The sequence below is a fragment of the Rhinoderma darwinii genome, chromosome 5 (assembly GCF_050947455.1).
Source record: "Rhinoderma darwinii isolate aRhiDar2 chromosome 5, aRhiDar2.hap1, whole genome shotgun sequence".
NCBI classification, from domain to species: Eukaryota; Metazoa; Chordata; class Amphibia; order Anura; family Rhinodermatidae; genus Rhinoderma; species Rhinoderma darwinii.
The window spans coordinates 215,393,651-215,406,984 of NC_134691.1; the positions used below are offsets into that span (position 1 = coordinate 215,393,651).

The 13,334-nt window shown below is 39.3% G+C and overlaps 1 protein-coding gene across 3 annotated transcripts in view; it reads right to left on the reverse strand.

Moving 5' to 3' along the window:
• Positions 1-13,334, reverse strand: part of VPS41 (VPS41 subunit of HOPS complex) — a 299,363-nt gene that overhangs the window by 241,087 nt on the left and 44,942 nt on the right. The window lies entirely within an intron of this gene.

Genomic DNA, 13,334 nt, shown 5'->3' on the forward strand with positions numbered 1-13,334 from the left:
GAACAGCGCCAAAATACTCTGTGTGAACTAGCACCTGGGCTCACAAAAAGTAGGTTACGCTAAATTAATTGCACCCAAATCAAGGAGGGTGACCTAGTTCCCTGGGCTAATTCAACTGAATTAAATGATCACCCTCTTTACTATTGATTTGAAGAGTCAAAGTACACAAGCAAACATAAGAAAAAAAAAAGGACACAGACACATTATTAAGTTTAAAAATGTAATTTCCGTGTGGTTGATACAACATGTTAACTTTAATTTGCGGGTCAATACTATTACGGCGATACCAAGTTTATACTGTTTTTATTATGAAACTACATTAAAAAGAGAAAAAAATGAATACTGAATAACTTTTGTAATGGTACCATTTTAGGGTACATATGACTTTTTATTCCATTCTATTTGGGATGTAAGGTAACTTAAAAAAAAACAGCAATTCTGGCGTTTTTTACTATATATTTTTTTTTTTCTGCCTTTACCGTGCAGGATAAATAATGTTATATTGTAGAGGAATAATCGAGGCACTCACCGAAGCTGACAAAACAATTTCTTTATTACAAAAAGATCTCGGTCAGGATGTGGAATTGCCTACGGCCATTTCACGTGCGTACACGCTTTCTCAAGGCCCTGGCGTCACTTCCTTCACCTGCCCTTTTATTTACAAATTAGTGCACATTGTTACATAACAAAAGTTAAAAAAGACAGGAAAATGCACAGTATACTTTGGTGATTCATGCATCTGATACATTTTAATCTTAAAATGTCAATACTTAAGTATTGAATTATCTAAAAACAATACGGTTCATGTTAAGAACGAACTAAGATCGTTCCGATCATTGAGACCGAGCGGTCCTAGCGCACCTGTCTGAGAAATTATCTCTGCCTCTCTTTGCAATAGAGATTTGTGTCTGTCTCCTCCTAACACCGATGGCTTAATGTGAACTATGCCCACAAATCGCATACATCGAGCGTTATTTTCATGTTTCTCCTGCATGTGTTGTATCAACCTAGGGCATCCCTCGCATGTAATTAGTGATCATATATGTTCACGAAATCTTATATACATAGGTCGTATAGTTTTTCCTATATAAAATCTACCACAATTGCAGATCACTGCATATACAACATATTGGGTCCTACAGGTTATTAATCCATTAATTTCAAACGTAATGCCCCCTAAATTCAGGTTCCTTGTACGTATTATGGAATTGCAATAATTGCATTGTCCACATCTATGGTTACCCCTTGGACTATTAGCTGTCAGCCAATTCTCTTTGCACTTTTCTTTTTGGGAAAAGCGACCCCTGACCAATAAACCCTGAGCGGTTTTGGCAGTGCCAGCCTCCTTCCTTCTTCCCATTTATTGCATACAGTGTATTTTGGGCTAGAGCACACTGAAATAACCAGCCATGGAAAATAACCCAGTGGATCATGTGGAGCCCTTGGCTACTTTGGATTCAGCAGCGCTGATCGCAGGTCGTATGGACGTGGATGCGTTTTTTGCACAATGCAATCTCCAGGATGAGTTGCAGGTGATGGGCACCAAAGCTCTTGAGAATAAGGTCATGTTCCGGTCCGAAAAAGAAGTTAAAGAGGCTCTGTCACCAGATTTTGCAACCCCTATCTGCTATTGCAGCAGATAGGCGCTGCAATGTAGATTACAGTAACGTTTTTATTTTTAAAAAACGAGCATTTTTGGCCAAGTTATGACCATTTTCGTATTTATGCAAATGAGGCTTGCAAAAGTACAACTGGGCGTGTTGAAAAGTAAAAGTACAACTGGGCGTGTATTATGTGCGTACATCGGGGCGTGTTTACTACTTTTACTAGCTGGGCGTTCTGATGAGAAGTATCATCCACTTCTCTTCAGAACGCCCAGCTTCTGGCAGTGCAGATCTGTGATGTCACTCACAGGTCCTGCATCGTGTCGGCACCAGAGGCTACAGTTGATTCTGCAGCAGCATCAGCATATGCAGGTAAGTAGCTACATCGACTTACCTGCAAACGCCGATGCTGCTGCAGAATCATCTGTAGCCTCTGGTGCCGGTGTCCTCGCTCGTCTGACACGATGCAGGACCTGTGAGTGACGACACAGCGTGATCTCTGGAGAACACGGCGGTGTCTGCACTGCCAGAAGCTGGGCGTTGTGAAGAGAAGTGGATGATACTTCTATACACAACGCCCAGCTAGTAAAAGTAGTAAACACAATACCTGCATGAATCACAAAAGTATACTGTGCATTTTCCTATCTTTTTTAACTTTTGTTATGTAACAATGTGTACTAATTTGTAAATAAAAGGGCAGGTGAAGGAAGTGACGCCAGGGCCTTGAGAAAGCGTGTACGCACGTCAAACGGCCGTAGGCAATTCCACATCCTGACCGAGATCTTTTTGTAATAAAGAAATTGTTTTGCCAGCTTCGGTGAGTGCCTCGATTATTCCTCTACAATATATCCAGCCGATTGTGCTACACTTTCGATGAGCAACTCCGTGGCAATTTACCTGCAATTATCCAAATAGAAAGAAAGCCATACTTTTATACTCCCATTCCGATTGAGCGGTTTTGGCAGTGCCAGCCTCCTTCCTTCTTCCCATTTATAAATAATGTTATATTGCAATAGCTGTGACTTTTACGGACACGGACATACCAATTATGTTTGTTATTTTATACATTACTTTAGGGAGAAGATGGGAGAAGGGGGGCTTTTAGAACTTTTAATATTTTTTTTATTTGTACATCTCCCCTTAGGAGACTTGAACATGCGATCATTTCATTGCTGGTACAATACACTGCAATACCTATGTATTGCAGTCTATTGTAATTTTTACCAGCTCAAAAGGAGTTTGTCTTCACATTTTCACCTCCGAAACGGCAAATACTGCTACATAGGGAAGAATCATAGTCTTTCAAACATATTGACAGCCCATCATGAGCCATAAAAAAGTGCTTTTATTCCTCTGGGCGCCGTATGCAAATGAGCACTGAAGAGTCCTGCAATCCAGGAAGTGTCCTGCAGTCTACGTGGTTTCTGCTTAGAATGCAGGACATTTCCTGGATTGCAGGACTGCTCAGTGATCATTTGCATACGGTGCCGAGAGGAATAAAAGCACTTTTTTATGGTACACGATGGGCAACATAGGTATGTTTGAAAAACGATCATCCTTCACCAGCCATGATGTACATGTAAGTCATTAGGTCGTTAAGGGGTTAATGGTTAACTTTAGTAACATCACCACATAAAAACAGGCAGCCATTGTATACAACTCCTAGGGACAAGCAGCCATTTTATACATCACTTGGAGACAGCCATGTTATACATTATCTAGAGAAAGGCAGCCATGTTATACATCATCTAGAGTAAGGTAGTAATGTTATACACGTAAATCCACGTACTGTGATGTAGTTGTTCAGCATTATATCCCTATTACTCATATTCACTTAGCCCAATGATGTATCCTCTATGTGGCCCCAACACGTGTCATGTAACCCAGTTGCTAAATGAATGGTAGGGGTCACATGATGTGTGTGAGGGGTGGGGAGGTCACATAACAGTTTAGTCCTATTTAGTTAGCCCATAGATGCATTTTACTTATCTGTGGGCTATACCAATCTATTGTGAAGAGACAGGGGCCTATCACACTGGTATGAGAAAGGATTTATAATACAGGTATATTCGAAAACTGTATGCTTTTCTATTCTATAAATAAAAAAATAAGACATCACTACATAATGTAGGAAATACTACTAGCCAGTACTGCTAGGATATATAGTTTAAATGCAGACATCCACATATATGACAATAAATATTCTGTATGTCCCTCTGAGGGGATGTGTCATCACCTGTGTCTGAAGGTCATTGTCGATCTACGAATACCCTCTTGCCATTTTACAATAAATCCTGTGTGAGGTCAAATATATTATTTCATGATAATGTAAGTACATGACCATATTAAAAAGGGATATTTCTATGTGTACACCTTTACTGGAGGTATAGTTACATTTTGTTTTAAGAACCTATATTTAGACAATTATTTTTAAGAGGCTAATGGATTTCAAAATAACACAGGTCTCCCTTTTTAGGCGATAGGTATGCTTTGAATTTCATGTATCAGTCTCTTACTGCTTCTATCAATATATATCACAAGGCCATTGCATAGAAACGGTCTGTGTCACTCACACAGGCACCAGAACTTCCTGTATAGTGAAATTACATGGACACAGGCTCTCGGGGGAAGGGGGTTATGCCAACATAAACTCCTATCACAGCTACTGCTGATGACTCCTGTCACACAGTTATTTTTATTACAATATGTCTTTTTTCATCATATATATATATATATATATATATATATATATATATATAAAAATAAACTTAAATAATATACATAACAGCACATATTGCATAACTCCAACATTGCATCAATAGCATAAAGTATATGCATATTACACATATGTATGACATTATATTAACCCCCATACCACCCCCACCTACATCCCCCTGGAGGGGGAAAAAAAACACAAAAACAAACCATCACTACTACTTAATTCATGTTTACAAACCGAAATAAACTCTCCAAGGGGTCCACGGATCACCTACAGTTCTCATGTTATTACTTTCCACTCTATTGCACACCGCTGCCCTATTCATTAATTTCTTCCATGCATCCACTGATGGGATCTTAGATGATTTCCAATTTGAGGCAATTACTCTACGAGCCAGAAAATAAAAAGCTTTCAAGCAAACTTATTTCAGTTGTAAATCACCCTCCAGTTCCAAATCAGTACCCAACATACGGTTTTCAATATTTTGCGAAAACGGGATCCCAAAAACTGCTCCCAAAACCTGACCCATTTATTCCCAATATCTTATTAATCTTGGACGTCGCCAGAACATATGTATCATATCTGCTCTAATTCTAAGATACATCAGACATTTATAAGGTTCCCCCTTGGAAAATCTGGTCATAATCTTTGGGGTATAGTACAACATATGTATTGTATACCATTGAGAAATTCTGTGTGTCGGATTTCTTAATACCATAGGGGCCAAACGCAAGGCTCTCCCCCATTGCTCTTCCTCCAAAATCACCCAAATCCTTTTCCCACTTATAATAACTGGGCTCCAGATACTCATCAGCTCGAACAGTATTTAACATGCCATATGTTTTCGATATAAATCCCTTTCTAATTTCTGCCAAAGTAACAGAATTAAAAAAGGGGGAAAACACTCTCCTAAATTCTTCCAATCCCAACTACACACTAATAATGTTATTCAACTGCATATAATAAAAAATAAATCTAGATTCAATGTGAAAATCTTGCTGCATCTCCGCAAAGGTTTTCATTCTATTACTACTCAATACTTGTGAAATATAATATATTCTGTGTTTCAACCAAAACTCCTTATTCTCTAAAATGTTTAATGCACTCCAATTATTACTCCATATTGGTGTAAAACCAAAATACCCTCTAATAGTACTCATATCTTTTACCTTCTCCCATATTTTCTGTAACATTACCCCGTGACCAATTTAGTATCAACATTTTTAGTAAATACCCTTGCTTCAAGAATTGAAAAAAATATCGTACGATTTGTGAAATAACACGTGATCCTTCTTCAGTGAACTCTTTAACAATTCTATATTACTTCCCCACAATTGTTGCAGTTGAGACATAAAATAATATAATCTAAAGTCTGGTAATCCCAGTTCCTCTTGATTATTCGGCAATCATAACAACTGTAATTTTGCCCTTGGCTGCTTCCCCTTCCATACAAATTATCTTATTATTCTATCGAACGTTAAAACACTATCAGAAATCCAAACAGGTGAATTCTGCAAATAAAGTATTTGTGGAAGCCAGATCATCTTTATCAATGAGATTCTAGCCGCCATTGAAATGGGCAATTTACTCCATATCTTGGCCTTATTTTTCATTCTTTTTAACAGAGGGATCAAGTTTAATATCTCAAACTCCTCCACTTGCCACGATATCTCTATACCCAGATATTTAAATGATGTAGAGCAAGGCATGGGGAGATCTGCTAATGTTTCTGAAGTAGCATCCAAAGGAAGAAAAGCAGATTTCCCCCAAATTCATCCTTACAGCGGAGTACCGCCCAAATTCTTTTATAATCTTAATCACCTTATTCAGCGAGTCACACAGTTATAATGAAGAAGATCACAGTTCAGCATCCCTGGCTATAGACTTATAATCTTTTATTTTATTTAGAAGAATACTGTGGGAAGGAAAAATCCCAGTGTCCTCCCAGCAGGGACAGATGGTCCCGGCTTTAGCTGCTTATCGGACGCTGTGGTAAAGCATCATGGAATTGATAGCAAAGCACAAAGGAAGAGAAAGCAGAGTGAAAGTAAAAATTTAAGATGGTATCTAATCAGAAGCAGACAGTAGTCCAGACTGCAGGGAGGGGAGTATACTAGAAATTTAAAGAAGTCCAATAGGGAACTATTAATAGATATAAAATAAAAATATATATTTTAATGTTAAGGGAAACAAACATAAAACTTAACAGCCTCAGTTAATAGATTATTTGGACAACACGGAAAAATGTCTATGTCATCGGTATCAAAAAAATGGATTTTATTTTCCTTACCCATATCTATTAATAGTTCCCTATTTTCCTTTCCCAAGTAGTAACAGATGCCCATACCTTCGGCTACTGTTACTTTCCTTACCGTAAAAACGCATATTAGGTTAATCTAGCTACTAGTGACACCTTGCGTGTCCTCTCACCCGTTTTATGTATTTGAGTGGTTTATTATCCAGTATTTTAAAAAAAAAAAATGTATTCCCCTTACTTCTAATAATATTTAAACAAAGAAAAAATTTTCATCTGATAGGTTATTTTAGTATTAGGGACAAAAATACAGACATGTACTGTACTAATGTTTTGACAATTTAAAAGTTATTTATTTTTTTATTACCAATTACTGTCTTAGATTTTATTTCTCAGTTTGCATGTTTTTAATGATTTACTAACGTTTCCTTTTAACTCTTCAAAATTGCGTTTTAAGGACGCATTATTCTGATTATAATTGCATGCGTGTTAATTTATGGATTTTTAAGAAACTAATACTGGTCATGTTCCCGTTTTTCTTCCCCTATGTACAGATATCAATTTGTTCGTAAACAACTCATTTTAAGATAGTCCCTTGATACATGTGTTAGTTATGACGTCATAGTTACCTTTTGACCTTTCCCCTGTTTGACCTTTATTTCCTTCCGGTTTGCTTGATTTTTGTTGGTATATAAGCAACCTCTTTGTATGTGTTTTTAACGGCCTGAGGAAGACGCTAGTACAGCGTTGAAACGCGTAGCCTTTAACGTTTCAATAAATATCTATTTATATATCTCATCTATTATCATTGATTATCCATAACAGCCACGCAGCAGCGCCCCATAGGATCCTCCCTTTTTCCACTATTTCCATATGTTCTAACTAGCGGTAACCACCCGGTTTACCGGTTTGGATCCTGGCAGCAGCACCAGTGGATTTACCTATTGCTTTTATCAAACACTAACGTGGTGAGCATAATAGAACACGTTTATCACTCTTTTCTAATCTTATTGACCTGCACCATGTGGCGCCGTGCTTTTTGCTTCTCTGTTTATCATATAGGAGAAGCACTGATGGAAAGTTGCGTTTCCGCTGGAGGTCTTTTTTAATATTTAGGTATTACGAATATACAGATACCATACCGTCCAACATTTTCATCCCAATTCGTGGGGCACTTTTAAGCTCCACCCCTGGACTACATGGAAATACCCACAAAATATCCAGAGAAAGCCTACATTTCTGTAAACGCACACTCACTTGGTGACCAGTTTGTAATACAATCTCAGCAAAAAAGGGCCGGTTAGGAGGTATGAGATGCCAACATTAACATTAGCAGAATTAGCTAGCGTACAAAGAAAGTAAAAGGCCACATCCTGTCCATTTGTGAAATACCAGAGTTTCTGCAGTTTAGTGTAACTACTCATCCTACACAACTACAGCAACTGACTTCATTTCTGAACTAGATTTTATTTTTTACACTAAAAGAAGATATGAAAAAAATAAAATCTCAAATCAATAAAACTACTTTTCTGACCTCAGGCTACAAGACCTTCTTAAACTTAGAGGAGTAAAAACTTTCACAAAGTGCATTAAACGTAACAAACAAAAAAAAAACTCACATTAAACACAAGGAACCATCTTTTTCCACAGACAACCTCAATGACATTAACAGACTGTTTCATATACCAAGCCTTCCATGTCAAAGCACAGAAAGAATTTTTAAGACGCAGGACATATTTTTAAGATATGAACATCCTTTTATTCCAAGAGAAACAAACAAATGGGCTGCTTTGAAAGCAAAGTCCTCCTATCAGTCAAGGAAACCAAACTGTTGATTTCAATGTGACTAAGTGTCCTGGAAGACAGCCGATATCACACAAGAAAATCAAAAAACTAGAAGCAAGACAGCGCAAAAAAAAATAAAAATTAATTTCAACATAGAAATAGCAAAGGGACAAAGAATGGGGGAAGCAGGCAGAAGAGCTTGAAAGTTTTCCGCTATTCATTTTTGGAGTGTGGAGACTTAGGATCCCTTTCTAATTCTGTGAAAGGCATTTTATCTCCCTTACGCTCTACCCAATAAAATATAACAGTAAGTAGAGAGGAGCTGTAACATTCCTCCTTCTTGTCTTTCCTAAATAAAATTCATCAAATGTTCATGACTTGCTCAGAAGGCTTGTGAAGTTGGATTGTTCCACCACAAATAGAAGTTCGTACTAGTATAGATCAAAGCAAAGTAAAACTATTTTGGGTGCTTACAGGAACCGTCCAGTCAACACACCTTGGGCCCTGCTGAAGGGTAAACTAAAAATAGTGTTTAACCCCTTAATGTCTGGTCTGCCTTTCAGCAACCATATTTTTTTTTTATTCTTTCATTGATGTGGCTGTATGAGGGCTTGGAGAGCAATGGAGAAATTGTATATTTTTTCTGTGCTATTTGGGGGGGGTATACAAATTTTACTGTGTAAGTTCTATAATTCAGTTTTGTGAATATAGTTCCCCCAGTCTCTGATCGTGTCACCGGGTTCCCGGTGACTCGATTGAAGAGGGGAGCCCACTTTGGTTACGTTACGGCGATCAAATGGTTAAACAGCTGGGGGCTACATTTTTCAGGAGCGGTTAGTTGCAGCTCCTGCTTAGAGAATGAGTGCTCCCAGGAGCGCTCATATCCCTTTTGTACAGCAACACCAAAAGATGTCGCTGTAGACTGGGGACCTGAACTGCCGTCAAAAGACAGCGGGCGATCGTGAAGGGGTTAAAAACAAACAAACAAACAAAAAATTGTACTCAACTTTTCTCTGCAGCTCCTTTTCCAGGCAGCTGCATCAGAATTGAGTGGGAAAGCAAGCTCAGAGGTGCTGTGCCTGTCCACTCCATTGACTTTGACTGTGCTGATTATTATTGATAGCGCCAGCACATATATTTCCACTTCACCCATATTGCCACAGGGGGAAGCGGTAGTCAAAGTCACAGCGACATAGGAAAAAAAAGGAGGTCAGGGTAAAAGTAATGGTCAGACTGGATAGTCAATTTAAGGCAACAAAAATCTGCAGTGTCATGGGATGTATTGGACAATTATTGCCGGGATTAGTTGAGCACTGAACAGCGGTAATAGTAAATAAAGCATTGAATAGCGGTATTAAAAAGGGGTTTTCAAACATTTATCCCGAATCCACAAGATAGATGATAATTGTTGGATCGCTGGGGGCCCCGCTGACCACTACTACGGAGGTTTCAAGGCCCCTGTTCCTCCTCACTCGCACAACTGTGGTGTACTTGGCTGTTTCCTTAACTCCCAGAGACTGTATGGAACACAGGGAACACACAGGTAACTGAATCACCCTTTCATTTAAACGCCTCTTCACTGCGGTAATGTTGGGACTCCAAACCCCATACTAGTGGACGGTGTTAATAGACAGGTGATGGATTTTTATTTCGGGAAAATACTTGAATTGGGGCATGAAAATCAGTATTAAATCGAGCACTAAATGGTAGTACTGTGAACTGTATTTGGGTACAAACTGTAAGCAAAAAAAACAAAAAACTATAGAAGCTAAAATGTAAATTTTACAATGCATTAATTTATTTAAATATACCTTCTCATGGGGGCAATGCTTGGCGCTAACTGGGATGGCGGTGTAGTGAACTCTCTCCTGCTTCAGAAGTAGCGATACTGCGGCACACAGCGACATTTGTCCTTCTACTGAGGTCCACTCTTCTCTGTAGGCTCCCTGAACTGCCCGCTATAGATGTGGACCATGACCAGAAGACGCCAGTTGAAAACGGAGCCAAAAAAGCTCCCTGATTATTTTCCCGTGACGGGTCGCTCCCAAGATGGCGCTGGCTCACTGCCTGAGACGTACGCTCGGCAGCTTCAGACGCAACCGTCGGCTGTATCAGGTCAGTCTGTGGACGGGGATGGTGACTCACAGGGCAGGATGGAAGAGGTGTCTGGCCCCGGAAAACGGGGAGCGACCCGATCTGCCTCATCCTCACCTAACAGTAAGGGCTCAGCTTTTAAAAAAATCACTTTTCTCACAAATGGTGACACCCCATCAGGTTCAACTCACGACCTCCGATTTATCTGGAATGTACACGATGACGCACCTCTGACCCCGGCTATCATGAAAGGAATGATGCATACCCTGCAAAATTCCATCTCTGGGGTACTGGATAGACTGCTATTGCAACTCCACACATCTGTAGACAACTTGGGATTCCACGCAAATCATATAGAGCACAGTCTGGGTGATCATGCCAAAGCACACAATGATCTTATTGATGCTCAAGCTGAGCTTAAAGAAGAGGCTAAAAGCCAAGCTAATGGATCAAGGACAGATCAAGGAGAAATAATCTTAAAATACGAGGTATTCCTGAAGACATATCTCCCTCTGAATTACCTAACTTTCTGCAAGTTATGTTTAAATCTTTAATTCCAATGTTCACTCCCTTGGATTTGACTTTGGATAGAACACACAGGATTCCTAAATCCCCTTCTGCACCCGATAATGCTCCCAGGGATGTTTTATTGAGGGTTCACTTTTACCAAGTCAAGGACCGTATCCTTCAGGAATCCAGAAAATTGGGGAAACTACCACACCCCTATGCACATATTTTAAACTATCCGGATCTATCTGCTTCTACTATGATGCTGCTAAAGCAATTTCAACCGATCACTTTGGCACTCAGAGAGCAAAATCTAAAATATAAGTGGGGTTTCCCAGTCAAGATATTAGTTTCCAGGAATGGTTCTATTCATGCGATTTCTACTACATCTGATGGGGTTACTCTGCTTCGTCAGTGGAACATTCCTATCAAAAATACAGAATCTGTGCCCGCCAGTAAGTCACCTAGACGTCTTCATTCGGAATTGGAATTGGTACAGGGACAATCCATCACCTGATCTTCACGCCGGTTGTTTGGTCGTGTAATCATGCTACTTGTTTCTAACATTGTTTCTCCCTCCCCATGGAGGTCAGTACGGCGCAAGCGCCATGTTTCCTACATTTCTGTTTTCTTGTTTATGTATTTGGTCAATTTGTTTTGTCCACTTCAAGTTTTACAAGATAATGCATGCATATTATGGCTTAGTGATCAATGCCAAGCTAGTTGTACTACATTTTTTTATGTTTCATCATGACTTTTACATTATCCTCTTTAAATGTAAAGGGGCTAAATAGCCCTTTTAAACGTCAGCAGATGTGGAAAGAGGCTCTAGCCCTTCGTAGTGACGTTTTCGTCGCCCAGGAGACTCGTTTCTCCTCCCTTAATCCCCCGAAATGTACACATTTTAAATTCCCTCACATATTCCAGGCATCTAACCTCAGCAAATCTTAATTGCAATTAAAGACTCGGTTGTCTTTCATAAACATGAAGTCCTTTCGGATCCTCAAGGTAGATTCCTGATACTTGTTTGTGATATTAATAATATTACTTTTACGTTAGTTAACATATATCTTCCTAACTCTCACCAACTTAAAGAGGCTCTGTCACCACATTATAAGTGCCCTATCTCCTACATAATGTGATCGGCGCTGTAATGTAGGTGACATCAGTGCTTTTTATTTTGAAAAACGATTTTTACCACTTTATTAGCGATTTTAGCTTTATGCTAATTACTTTCTTAATGCCCAACTGGGCGTGTTTCTACTTTAGACCAAGTGGGCATTGTACAGAGGAGTGTATGACGCTGACCAATCAGCGTCATTCACTTCTCTCCATTCATTTAGTCAGCGCATAGTGACACTGCGTTGTTCGCTATCTGCTGTCTTATACTGACATATTAACGTTACTGAAGTGTTTAGACAGTAAATAGACATTCCTTCCAGCCAGGACGGGATGTCTATTCACATTCCCGACACTTCGGTAACGTTTCTGTGGGATTTACAGCAAAGCAAAACGTAATCTCGCTGTAACCTGTCATTTACAGCGTGATCTCGCGAGATTACGCTTGCTCTACTGTAAGTACCACAGAAACATTAACAAAGTGTCGAGATTGTGAATAGACATCCTGTCCTGGCTGGAAGGAATGTCTATTCACGGTCTAAACACTTCAGTAACGTTAATGTGTCAGTATAAGACAGCACATAGTGAACAACGCAGTGTCACTGTGCGCAGAGTAAATGAATGGAAAGAAGTGTATGACGCAGATTGGTCAGCGTCATACACTCCTCTGTACAACGCTCACTTGGTCTAAAGTAAAAACACGCCCAGTTGGGCATTAAGAAAGTAATTAGCATAAAGCTAATAACGTGGTAAAAATAGACAGTTTTTCTAAATAAAAAGCACTGCTGTCACCTACATTATAGCGCCCATCTCCTTATGTAGGAGATAGAGCACTTATAATGTGATGACAGAGCCTCTTTAAGGCTTTTCACAAAATAATTTGTAAGGTTAATATGGTGGCGAAAGGTCTATTAATCATAGGGGGAGATTTTAATGAAGTTATGCATCCAGCCATTGACTCCTCCAATGTCTATAGACCCTGCTCCAATTTACATCACACGGTACATTTGGAAGAGTTATATGATGTTTGGCGCTGGCATCATGAGAATGAACGTGACTTTACGTATTTTTCTGCACTGTATAGGGTATACTCTCGGATAGATATGATTTTAGTAAGCAGGATCAGCCTCCGATGTATCTCTACATCTTCTATTGGAGACCTATCGTGGTCTGATCATGCCCCTATCTCAATGGTTGTTTTGGCTCACCTACCTTCGCCCCCTTCTCCTCTTGGAGATTAAATGATCTGGTT